Raw genomic sequence first — 12,500 nt, forward strand, 5'->3', positions numbered from 1 at the left:
TTGTGCATTGTGGATAATAATGTATGTAAAATATAAGTATAGCAGGGTTTATGAATGCTTTATACCATGGTCTGGGTGAATACTCGATTCTGATTGGCTGCAGGGTGTCCGTTAAAAAGTGATAGAGGACACCTAGTGAAGTAGTAGTTCTGGTGAAACTGCCTGTTTACCATTCGAAATGAATAAATAAATGCGCTGCCCACAACAGCTGTGAGTAACCATAGCAACAGGCAGTCAAAGTATCTGTTAACAATTTGCTCTATCAAAACAAACATCTAACGTTAGTTAGATATTACATAGCCTACTAATACAACAATGAGCGACTTCGTTATTTCTTTTAACATTTATGGAGAATATGACAATTTTGACGACTGGGATGCTGTGAAGAAAGAAAAAATGTAAATAAAACGGAGAAACGACACAAAGAGATAACACAAGGAGAATTGAATCAAATAGAAGACGAAAAAGATGAGATCAACACGAAAAGAAAAAAAACACGAAATGGGCAGTAAATACACTCAGAGACTTTATTTTTCCAAAAAAAAAAAAAAATGGACTCCAGCTTTGAAAATTACACCTCTGCTGCTCTGAATGTGACCGTGCGGGAGTTTTACGCAGCTGTCCAGACAACCAAGGCAGGAGGAGAGTACAGCCTGTTTGATTAATTGTTTTATGTGTAATAAAAAAAATAACTATGCCTACCTTTGTGTTTCATGAAAAAACAAAAAGCGTTTTTGAACCTGAAGGGTTCAACAAGCTGAGCGGACTATAAATATCTCCGGTTGCTAAATAAACCGTCAGGCAAGTTATTATTTGTAAATCTAGATTTAGCCTAATTCAAGTATAAACTAATGTTTTAAAAATGTTTTATTTGGCAAGTGACCATGGTATAAGCGGGTTTATGCCCTCCGAGGTGTCCATTGTCAGGTTTTAATGGACTCCGCTGCGCGTCGGCTGGTTCACACCTCGCCGTCGTCCATTAAAACCTGACAATGGACACCTCGTTGGGCATTAACCCTTACGTAATGTACACATGCTTCATCATCAGGAAAAAGAAGACATTTGCATGTTATAAGCAAATATAGAACTCATCCAGGGCACTTTTTGTTTTTTCTATCTTATAAAATGTCGCATTATTTTGGTGTGTAAAGGCCGCTCAATCGAACCAATGGCGGCAGTCGATCAGCGGTGAAGACTCTCACGCGTGTTCCGTCTTTTATCATAGTAAAGAGATTAAATGCAATACATTCTCATATGTGTTTTCTCATTATTTCATCTGACTCCATAAAATGAAAAAGGTTTTAATGATCTCTGTGCATCATTAAATGTGAGCGAATGTTTGACTATTCTTTTTAACAGACTCTTTAATGAAAATAATAACAAAGTCCGTAAAAATAAAATCAAATGTTTACTGTTTATTATGTCGGGTAAATGTATCATGCCAATTTCATCACCAGTTCAAAGGTAATCAGTACAATAACATTGAATGCTCTGGAATAAAGAGAAGAGATGTAAACTCAACAGTTTAAGAAATACATGAGGTTGGGGTCTCGGTGACTCTCAACCTCATGGGCTATCTGAAGTACAGAAAAAGGGCACAAGCTTCTTGCTGCACTCCATTAAATAGTCAAAGTTTCTTTCTTACAATGGTAATTTGCATTCAGTTACAGCTTTTTTGGATTGGGGGTAGAAGGACCATTTGCCTATTTTCCTTTATGTGTCAGTTTCTCTAAACTTCTAAAAAAAAAAAAAAAAAACGTATCACCTTGTGTTTTACTCTTTGGGAATGAGACATCTGAGTGATACCATTCACCATTTACTCTGAGACATTTAAAATGATACTAAACAATACTCAATGTCAATGATAACCATTCACACTAAACCATATATATATATATATATATATATATGTGTGTGTGTATTCTTATGTGAGTTTTAGGTGTTACTGGGTGAGAGAATGAAATGTAGATGAGGTGAGACTTTTGTCTCTGAGGAAGGGGGGGAGTCAAATGTTAATTTCCAGCAAGACCATTGTTGTCTTGTTCTCTTCAAACAGTGTTACACCTCTGCAAACAAATCAGAGATTGAGTGAACTGTTTGAACGAATCAAACTGAATCAAAAACCATTTCAGAACATTTTCCAAACCTGTTTAATTAGATCAAAAGTGATTCGCTCACTATTCAGTCCCTCCAGGATTTCGCGGGCCTTTTTTGTGATTGTTGCGGCCTAAAATGCCTGATGTTGCGGCCGCTTTTTTAAAAAGTTGCGATAAAAGTTATAGGTTTGTTATAGGTTTGTTTGTTATAGGTTTACTAAGAGAGAAAAGTCCAAAGTCCACCCCAAAGGGACTTATTATGTCCCACAGAAAACACTGTTCATCATCTGCTCTATTGTCGTCCAGAATTGACTTAAGAGACAAAGTCACACACTTTGTAACACACGAACAAACTAACAAACCATTAGTAACCATAAAAGGCAAAACAAACGATTTAAAGACACAGCAAAACCTAACAAACTAAGCTTCTTTTTTTTTTAAACAAGATCTGCACCTGCAAAAAAGTCAATGTGCAGAACCTCACAAACATTAAGCAGCATTTATGTTGAAAGATGCCAATACTAATAAAGTGCAAAATACAGTTTTAGGAATAGCCACTAAAGTTAAATGGTGGAAAAACCAAATGTTTGATAATGTATTTTAATATAGCTAATATAATATAATATAGCCGCATATCCAATAAAGCTGTTCTCATTTGCTTAATTTTTTTTTGTCAGACAATAGAACGAGTCGGCTAGCTATTTTTTATGTGTAAAATTTTCTGAATTGAGAGAGTTCGGGAACTGGGTGAACTAATGCACTGTGATAGTTAGTAGCCTATTACAAGTGATAAACACAAGAAAAGAAAGGAAAATAAAATTTCGCGTCTGTCAGCTGCCGTGCTGCTCCTCTACTGCAGCCGTTCACTGAACAGCAGAGAGAGGTGTGACGGCAGGGAGAAAGCAAACCTCGCGCTCGCAGGATTGTGCTGGCAACATTTGGTTACTGAGGTTTGTCCAAAAAGCCGCTAGATGTGTCTCTAGTCGCTTTTTTATATCACTAAATATAGCGACAAAGACTAAGTTGGCAACATTGGCCTTTTCTGTTATTTTTGTAGGTACCTAAATGTGAGACGTTGGCAGTCCACATCTGCTGCATCTTCTGAACAAAACAAGTGAGTTTGCTGACGTATGACGACACTTTGCAGGAGACCGCGGCGCGATGATTCGTCAAAGTTGCAGAAAAGTTGCGGTGATTTTTCAAAATTGCAAGGCGCACTGAATTCACGTGGATTTGTTGAAGTTGCGTTAATAGTTGCGATCGCGACATCGCGAAATCCTGGAGGGACTGACTATTCTGGCATTGCTAGTTCTTATTCTGAACAGCTGATAGAAAACAAAAAGGAATATGCTTGGGTCGAAAGTAATCTACAATATCAGAAAATGATTTATCAGCAATATTTTACTGGGGCACAGTGTGTATTTCAAAAAGGGTCCAGCGACGCCCACAGATATATGGTGTAAGACTGGTATATGGTGTATATGGTGTAAAATACTGGTAGGCATTGTAGGGAACTTTTTCTTCCAGTAGAGAAGCAACAGACCTGGAGACATCACACATAAGTTCTTTATTACGTCGCTGTAGTCTTCTCAAAATTTGTCTGACTAAACTAAAATACAGAACTATTCTCATACATTTCAGAAGAGGAGGATTACATAGAGGTGGAGACAATGAAACAAAGCAAAATGTAAATGCATGAGACCCGAGAACAGAAAGATCCAGGAAATCTCGCACTGAGACTGGATCTCCAAGACAAACGTTCCCGGCAATCAAACTAGCAGGTGTTCAAACCTGCTTAGCAGGAGTCTCCCCAGGTGAGATAAAAGAAAAACAGAAAAGGCCTGTCCCTCTCACACTTCACTGGACAGTCAGGAGTATCCCGCGGGGAAACTCCTACCGTTTGCAGAGATTTCCTAGCCTGGATGCCAGTGCGAACCTCGCCCACAACATTTTTTGGTCGGGAAGTTCGGTCTGGACTCGATCCATTGAGGAGTAATTATGATCTGTAAAAAAAATGGTCGGGCCAATCAAATTTCCAGGGTGGGCTTTATACGATGATGGACAGATGATGACTGCAGCTGGAGAATTGAGATGTGTAGATTCTGCTATCACGTCTGTTTTAGAAGACATCGACAGCACATTAATTTAAAAAGGCGAACGGAGAACTCCAATAAAGACATTTGTCGATCGTCAAGATGTGTTTGCTGTCCTTGTCCTTCCTACAGGATTCGGCAAAAGTTTAATTTATCAGCTGACTCCAATGGTCGCTAAGTAGATGGGACGCAATGAAAACCCAATTGTCATTGTGGTTTCTCCTTTGGTCGCACTAATGGAAGACCAAGTAAAAGAAGCAACCGAAATGGGCATCACGGCGATGCAACTCATGTCAAAGCCATCGCTGCATCAAACAATGGTGAACACTTTGTTATACTACTCGCACACCATACCTACTGGTAGTCACTGTATCCCTTATAAAACTTCTAATTTGGCACTCAACGAAGGCGGTCGCATTTTTCTCTCCCTCTCCTCCCTTTCCCTGCTTTGCTTCTCTCGTCACGTCTAGTCTACTGTCTTGTACTTTGAGAGACTCTCTCAGCACTGCTCTCCAAACGAAGAAATTATGGATTTGATCAACTGGTCTCTCAACACAATTGACACCATCTTCTCGACGAGAAGCTTGGGTTTGGGGGAACCTGACTGCCCTGCCGGAACGTTCGCAGCTGGCTGCACGATGGACGCGTGGGAGAAAAGGCGGGTCGTGTGTTTTGCGGCTCTTTTCGTGGAGGACGTTGAAGATATCTACCTATTCGGAATCATGATAACAGGTCTTCTGCTGATTGGATTAGGCACTGCCCTGGTTTATCGAGGAGTTAAAAAGACGGTGACAGCTGTCCAAAGCCTCACAAGGCTGCCCGTCATGATTGAAGCGGTGGGCAGAGCTGTCAGCACTGGGACTGTGTCTATGAACCAGAATATGGATAACATCATGGAGAAGCTTACAGTTCCCTTTCGTAGTCACTTCGAGTTACGTCAGAAGTGACGGAGATTGGGGGTTTCGCATAGAAAGCCAATCCTCTTCGAGTATTTAAACACGAGCCAATGGCATGCAATGCCTTGGGGCTGCGGAAATTTGCATAGCGTACTCCGCCCTACTCCGTGAGTATAAAAGGAGGAAGTGAACGCAACCGCAGTATGTTTTCGCTTCGGAGCCAAGAGAACCTCTTCACTCCTAAAAGCTGATTCAAGACTCTTCGAGAACGAGCGTCCTCTTCAGTGTTGGTGTGACGGCGGTACCCAGCGAGATTTTGCATTGCCTGCGATCTGAGCAGTGGTCTGCCAGACTTTGCACTTCTCCCTGGCAGCTTCAGCGCTGAAAGAGTGAATTTCTCCTTTCTCATAAAAGTGAAAGTGAAAGAGCTGCACGCGGCACGTCTTTTTAAAGATGGTTCGCCCGTGCCCTTCTGGATGTGGTAGATTTCTGTCGTCATCTGATGGTCACGAACGCTGCTTTGTATGCCTGGGCATTCAGCGTGCAGCAGCAGCGTTCGTGGATGACTCATGTTCCTTCTGTGGGAGCATGACCATCTCCACACTGAGGTCGAGGCTCAATGATCTCACTAGAGTGAGAGCCCCGGTCCCCCCTACTCGATCGGCTTCCTTCACGGAAGGGGGCCCGTCGACTCGGGGACCCGGCGATCTAACGGTGACGGTGTGGGATAAAGCCCCGACGATTCCTCGGGCCACACCTCCCGCCTCAGTGCGTGAGCCAGCGAGCGCTAGCGCGACTCGGTCGGTTGTCTCTTCGGCGGCACCGGCTGCTTCGAGCAGCGCTCCAGATGATGATGTGATGTCTATCACAGCATCACTAGGCGGGCTTGAGTCCTCGGGAGAGGAAGATGCGGCTGCGTTGCCCCCTTCGGGAGTGCCAGCGTTGCCCGTGTCAGATCCCGAGCTGACGGCCATGCTGTCTCGAGCCGCTGGGAGTATCGGGCTAGAATGGAAACCTCCATCCTGCCCCGATCTCTCGCGGATGGATAACTGGTATCTGGACAAAGCTGCCGCCGCAAGGCCACGGCCAACTCCAATACCTTTTTTCCCCGAGCTGCATGCGGAGTTATCGCGCTCTTGGGGGGCTCCTTTGTCCACTCGAGAGCGCGATCTCTCCCCCGCCTTTCCCCCCCTCGACGGTGGGGCCGCCCGTGGGTACACTGGGATGCCCCCGGTGGAGCGCTCTGTTGCGATGCAGCTGTGTCCACAGAGCGCCTCCACCCGTGGTCCTCCTAAGCACCCATCCAAAGCCTGTGGGTTCTCGTCTGCTATGGCGGCGCGAGCCTATAGAGCGGCGGGACAGGCGGCTTCCGCTTTGCATGCCATGAGCACTTTGCAGGTCTTCCAAGCGAAGATGCTCAGAGACATGCACGAGGGCGGGACTGACTCGACGGCATTTAAAGATCTGCGGTCCGCCACTGACCTTGCTCTCCGGGCAACGAAAGTGGCCGCTCGCGCCGTCGGTCAGGTGATGGCCACTTCGGTGGTTCAGGAGCGCCATCTCTGGCTCAACCTGGCGGACACGCGGAGCGCTGAGCGGACTCGTCTGCTCGACGCTCCGCTCTCCCAGGTTGGCCTTTTCGGCGGTGCGGTCGAGGACTTCGCCCAGCAGTTCTCCACCGCCCAGAAGCAGACGGAGGCCATTAAACACATCCTGCCCCGACGACCAGCTGCTGCCTCCACCCTGTCATCGGCGCAGGTGCCTCCCTCTGCTCGCCGCCGAGGACGCCCCCCTGCGGCTCCCCTCCCTCCCGCCCGGCCCCAGCAGCAGCCTTCACCCGGGCCCCGGCGTCGAGGAGGCCGCAGGCCGGCGTCTCAGCCCCCTCAGGCCGCTCGCCCCGCTAAACGCCAGGCCAAGCGAAGATCCTGACACGGGCCGCTCAGTGACGATCTCGAGTCTTTCTCAGGAGGCGGTAGCAGGCCCCCTCCTTCCCCCGGTGGAGGGCCGGGGGAGAATCTTTTGTTCTCAGCTCCCCGCTGCTCACCCACGGGTGGGCAGCACCCTGAACTGGTTAAAGAAAGACTTGACATCCTCACTGAGCTCACAGACTGGAGTGGGTGCGCTCGATGCCCCCGTGCGTCAGCCCACACACTCCTCTCTGTCTCTGAGGGCGCGGAAGGGTGCGTGTGTCGTCCCCGGGCTACACCAATCCCTTCCCCCTCTGTCGCCAGACCCCCGGCAGAACAGACCCCCGTGGAACGCTCCGCTTTCCCTGGTCCCTTCTGTCGGGGAGCGGGCTTCGACGCATCCGAGCGGGGTAACCCCTGCACGCGTGCCAGTCGACCCGCACCGCTGCCCCTCCGGGGGGACGTCTGTGGTTCGCATGACCCCGTTGGCTCATTTCCTGGAAGCCTGGCTAGCGCTTCCCGGGATATCCCGCTGGGTCATCAGAACGATCAGATTCGGCTACGCGATTCAGTTCGCACGGTCTCCTCCCCGCTTCAGGGGAGTTCGCTCCACGATAGTTGGTGGCAATGCCCCAGTCCTGAGAGCGGAGATTGCGACCCTGCTGGCGAAGGGTGCAATCGAGACGGTCCCTCCAGCCGAGGTGAAGTCCGGGTTTTACAGCCCCTACTTCATTGTCCCCAAGAAGACCGGTGGGTTACGACCGATCCTGGACCTGCGCATTTTGAACCGTTCTCTCCATCGACTACCGTTCAAAATGCTCACGGCCAAACGCATTTTCGAATGTGTTCGGTATCAGGATTGGTTTGCAGCGATCGACCTGAAGGACGCGTACTTCCATGTGTCCATCTTACCTCGACACAGACCGTTTCTTCGGTTTGCCTTCGAGGGCCAGGCATATCAGTACGCCGTTCTCCCATTCGGGTTAGCTCTGTCCCCTCGCGTCTTCACGAAGATCGTCGAGGCAGCCCTTGTTCCCCTTCGCGAACACGGGGTTCGCATCCTGAATTATCTCGACGACTGGCTGATACTAGCACACTCTCGAGCTCAGCTTTGCGAACACAGAGACTTGGTGCTCCGGCACCTAGCCCGTTTGGGCCTTCGGGTCAACCGGGAGAAGAGCAAACTTTGCCCCGTGCAGAGGATCTCTTTTCTCGGCATGGAGATAGACTCGGTCGCCATGTCCGCGCAGCTCACGAACGAGCGCGCGCACTCACTGCTGACTTGTCTTCGACAGTTCGAGGGCAAGAGTGCGGTTCCACTGAAACTATTTCAGAGGCTCCTGGGGCATATGGCATCCGCGGCCGCGGCAACGCCGCTCGGTTTGCTTCATATGAGACCGCTTCAGCTGTGGCTTCGCGATCGAGTCCCGAGGTGGGCATGGCATCGCGGCTCGCTCCGAGTTCCAGTAACTCCAGCGTGCCGCCGAACCTTCTTCCCGTGGTCGAACCTCAGCTTTTTACGGACCGGCGTCCCTATTCAGCGAGTTTCCAGGCATCTCGTTGTCTCCACGGATGCATCTACCACGGGTTGGGGTGCCATGTGCAATGGGCATGCAGCCGCCGGTTCCTGGACAGGAGCCCAGCGCCTCATGCACATCAATTGCCTCGAGCTGTTGGCAGTACGGCTCGCCCTTCGCCGCTTCCGAGCGTTGCTCAAGGGCCAGCATGTGCTTGTCCGCTCAGACAACACTACGGCAGTAGCGTACATCAACCACCAGGGGGGTCTACGCTCACGCCAGTTGTCGCAGCTCGCCCGCCACCTCTTGATATGGAGTCAGAAGCACCTGAGGTCCCTTCGTGCAGTTTACATTCCTGGAGACCGGAACTGGGCAGCCGACGAGCTGTCCCGGGTCCGCCCCATCTCCGGCGAGTGGCGACTCCATCCCCAGTCGGTCCAGCTGATTTGGGACGAGTTCGGGGAGGCACAGATAGACCTGTTCGCCTCTCGGGACTCGTCCCACTGCGCCCAGTTTTATTCTCTGACCCGCGGCACTCTCGGCTCGGATGCGCTGGCGCACAGCTGGCCACGGGGCCCACGCAAGTATGCGTTTCCCCCAGTGAGCCTCCTTGCACGGGTGTTGTGCAAGATCAAGGAGGACGAGGAGCAGGTCTTGCTGGTAGCCCCCTACTGGCCCACCAAGACGTGGTTCTCCGATCTCATGCTCCTCGCGACAGCACCTCCTTGGCCTATTCCTCTGAGACCAGACCTACTCTCTCAGAGACGGGGCACTCTGTGGCACCCTCGTCCCGATCTTTGGAGGCTGCACGTGTGGCTCCTGGACGGGACGAGGCAGGTTTGAGTTCGCTGCCACCTGCGGTGGCGGCAACCATCACTTCCGCAAGAGCGTCGTCCACGAGACACCTTTATGCGTTGAAGTGGAACCTCTTCGTCAATTGGTGCTCTTCTCGCGGAGAAGACCCCCGGAGATGTTCGATCAGTGTCGTGCTTTCCTTCCTGCAAGAAGGGTTGGAGCGCAGGCTGTCGCCCTCCACCCTTAAGGTTTACGTCGCGGCCATTGCCGCTTCTCATGAAGCAGTGGAAGGTAAGTCCTTAGGGAAGCACGACCTGGTCATCAGGTTCCTGAGGGGAGCGAGGAGGCTGCATCCGCCTCGTCCTCCCCTCGTACCCTCTTGGGACCTCTCGGTAGTTTTAAGTGCTCTGCAGAGGCATCCCTTTGAGCCTTTGCAATCGGTAGAGTTAAAGTTTCTGTCCATGAAGACAGCGCTCCTGGTTGCATTGGCCTCCATCAAGAGGGTGGGGGACCTGCACGCATTCTCCGTTGACGAAGCGTGCCTGGAGTTCGGGCCGGCTTACTCTCACGTGATCCTGAGACCCCGGCCTGGATATGTGCCCAAGGTTCCCACCACTCCCTTCCGGGACCAGGTGGTGAACCTGCAAGCGCTGCCCCCGGAGGAGGCAGACCCAGCCTTGGCACTGCTCTGTCCGGTACGTGCTCTCCGCACCTATGTCGACAGAACGCAGTGTTTCAGGACCTCAGACCAGCTCTTTGTCTGTCAGGGAGGGAGCCAGAAGGGAAGAGCTCTCTCAAAGCAACGGCTGTCCCACTGGATTGTGGATGCCATTGCTTTGTCTTACCAGCAGCAAGGCCTTCCGTGCCCCCTTGGTGTGACGGCCCATTCCACTCGGAGTGTGGCCTCCTCTTGGGCTTTAGCGCACGGCGCCTCGCTAACAGACATCTGCAGAGCTGCAGGCTGGGCGACACCCAACACCTTCGCCAGATTCTATAATCTGCGAATTGAGCCGGTATCCTCTCACGTACTCGTTTCGGCCAGTTCTGGATCCGCTCAGGTGTCTTCGCTTGCTCGCCACTCCACTCCCCGGACTGGATAAGTGCGATATTTCCTCAGTTCTTCCATTGAAGCCTTGAGTCCTCCAGCACCGACGATGCGGGCACCACTGCTGTGGCTCTGGATGCTGGCTAGGTGCCTCCATGCGTACGGTTCCCCCTTGGTACCGTCTCATGTGTATTATCCACTGTAAGCCTCTCTGAGCATGTGTCTTCCCTTGGCAAGCCATCTGCCACCCCTGGAGCTGAAATTAGTAGCCACCTGCGGTTGGTGCTCCAGTGATTCCATATGTGTTCCTATGTGGCCATATGTGTATTCGTAAGTCCTCCCTTCGGTAGGCAGCTGGTAGCATGTCCCCTTCGGGATATGTTTCCCAGTGTACCTTGGTAATCCTGTGTTAAGTCGGATCCCCTAAGGAAAACAGGTAAGGCTCGGGGATTCAGACTTTCGCAGGGCACTGGAAGACAGCCTGAAGTTGGCGTGATGGCACAGACCCCCAATCTCCGTCACTTCTGACGTAACTCGAAGTGACTACGAAAGGGAACGTCTCGGTTACGTATGTAACCCTCGTTCCCTGAGTAGGGAACGGAGACGTTACGTCTCCCTGCCACTTCTGCTGTATCGCTGGGTAGATGCCGAGTTCAGTCTTGGCTCCTCAGCGAAGACATACTGCGGTTGCGTTCACTTCCTCCTTTTATACTCACGGAGTAGGGCGGAGTACGCTATGCAAATTTCCGCAGCCCCAAGGCATTGCATGCCATTGGCTCGTGTTTAAATACTCGAAGAGGATTGGCTTTCTATGCGAAACCCCCAATCTCCGTCACTTCTGACGTAACGTCTCCGTTCCCTACTCAGGGAACGAGGGTTACATACGTAACCGAGACGTTTTGCAGAAGGATTTGGATCGTTTCAGAGATCAGAGACTATGAGAATTAGCCATGTAAATTGAATGACGCTTTTCGCCCCAAGATCAAACAATCCCAATCTTATCTGTTTTCGGCCACCCTCAACCAGCACTGGCCTTGGCCAAGGCCGCTGTTGGAACAACAACTCCCCCGGAAGAGCACTGCAGTGGGCCGCTCGTGCGTTCCTTCCCCGACTCCCCAGGACACCTAGTGATTGTTGACTTTGTCTGGGACATGATCAAGGTTTTCTCCATGGCAACTTTGGTTGTTAGTGTTTATATTTATATTTACTTTATTAAATCTTCTTCCTGCACTTGAGTCCTCGATTCTTTCCACTATCCAGCCGTGTTACTATCAGGGTCATATTCTTAAAGGACATATCATTTTTCTGCCAGTGTCTGGGTCATTTTAAGAATAAATGCAATGAATGATTTACAATTTATGATTTATGCTTGATAGTTTATTAGTTCATTTTTATTATTATTATTATTTATTATTATTATTATTATTTTTATTATTATTTTATTTACCAAAACACTGGAAATATTACCCAAAATGAAATTATTCTGTCAAAGAATAACACTTGTTTTCACTTTTTAAGTGAGCGATCTTTTCGCTAGATAAGACCCTTATTCATCGTCTGGTGTCGTTTAAATACCTTTGAAGCTGCACCGAAACTCTCATTTGGACCTTGAACCGTTTGTTTCCCAATAAAGTCCATATGGAGAAAAAGGAATGTTTTCATCAAAAACCTTCATTTCTTTTCAACTGAAGAAAGAAAGACATGGACATCTTGGATCAGAAGTGTAAGGTGTCAGGATCTCAGAGACTTAGGTTAGGCAAAGAATCCTAAAAAATGACCCCCTCTTAATAAGAATCATAAGCTGAAGTGTATTAGCACCAGAACCACATCATCGTGTTACCTCTGTTTGAAGAATTCATCTTCCAGAATATGGCAGTAGGTTTTGGAAGTAAATTTTAGTCCTCCTCTGCAAAACGGACTTCGGGATATAGCGGGAGATGGACTAAAAATGAACTTCTAAAATTTGACTGTGATCTTGTGATTCTTATTAGGTGGGGTTCGGGTTTTTTTTTTTAGGGTTCTTTACCTCTCTCTCTCTCTTTCTCTCTCTCTTTGGTTTATTTTATCTATAAAAGAAAACGTTAATTATGATTATGCTAATGATTGGATGTTAATTATGTACAATATAAGACGTTTTTCATTTCTAGACTT

This window comes from Pimephales promelas, chromosome 15 (assembly GCF_988280905.1).
Source record: "Pimephales promelas chromosome 15, fPimPro1.hap1.1, whole genome shotgun sequence".
Classification (NCBI taxonomy): Eukaryota; Metazoa; Chordata; class Actinopteri; order Cypriniformes; family Leuciscidae; genus Pimephales; species Pimephales promelas.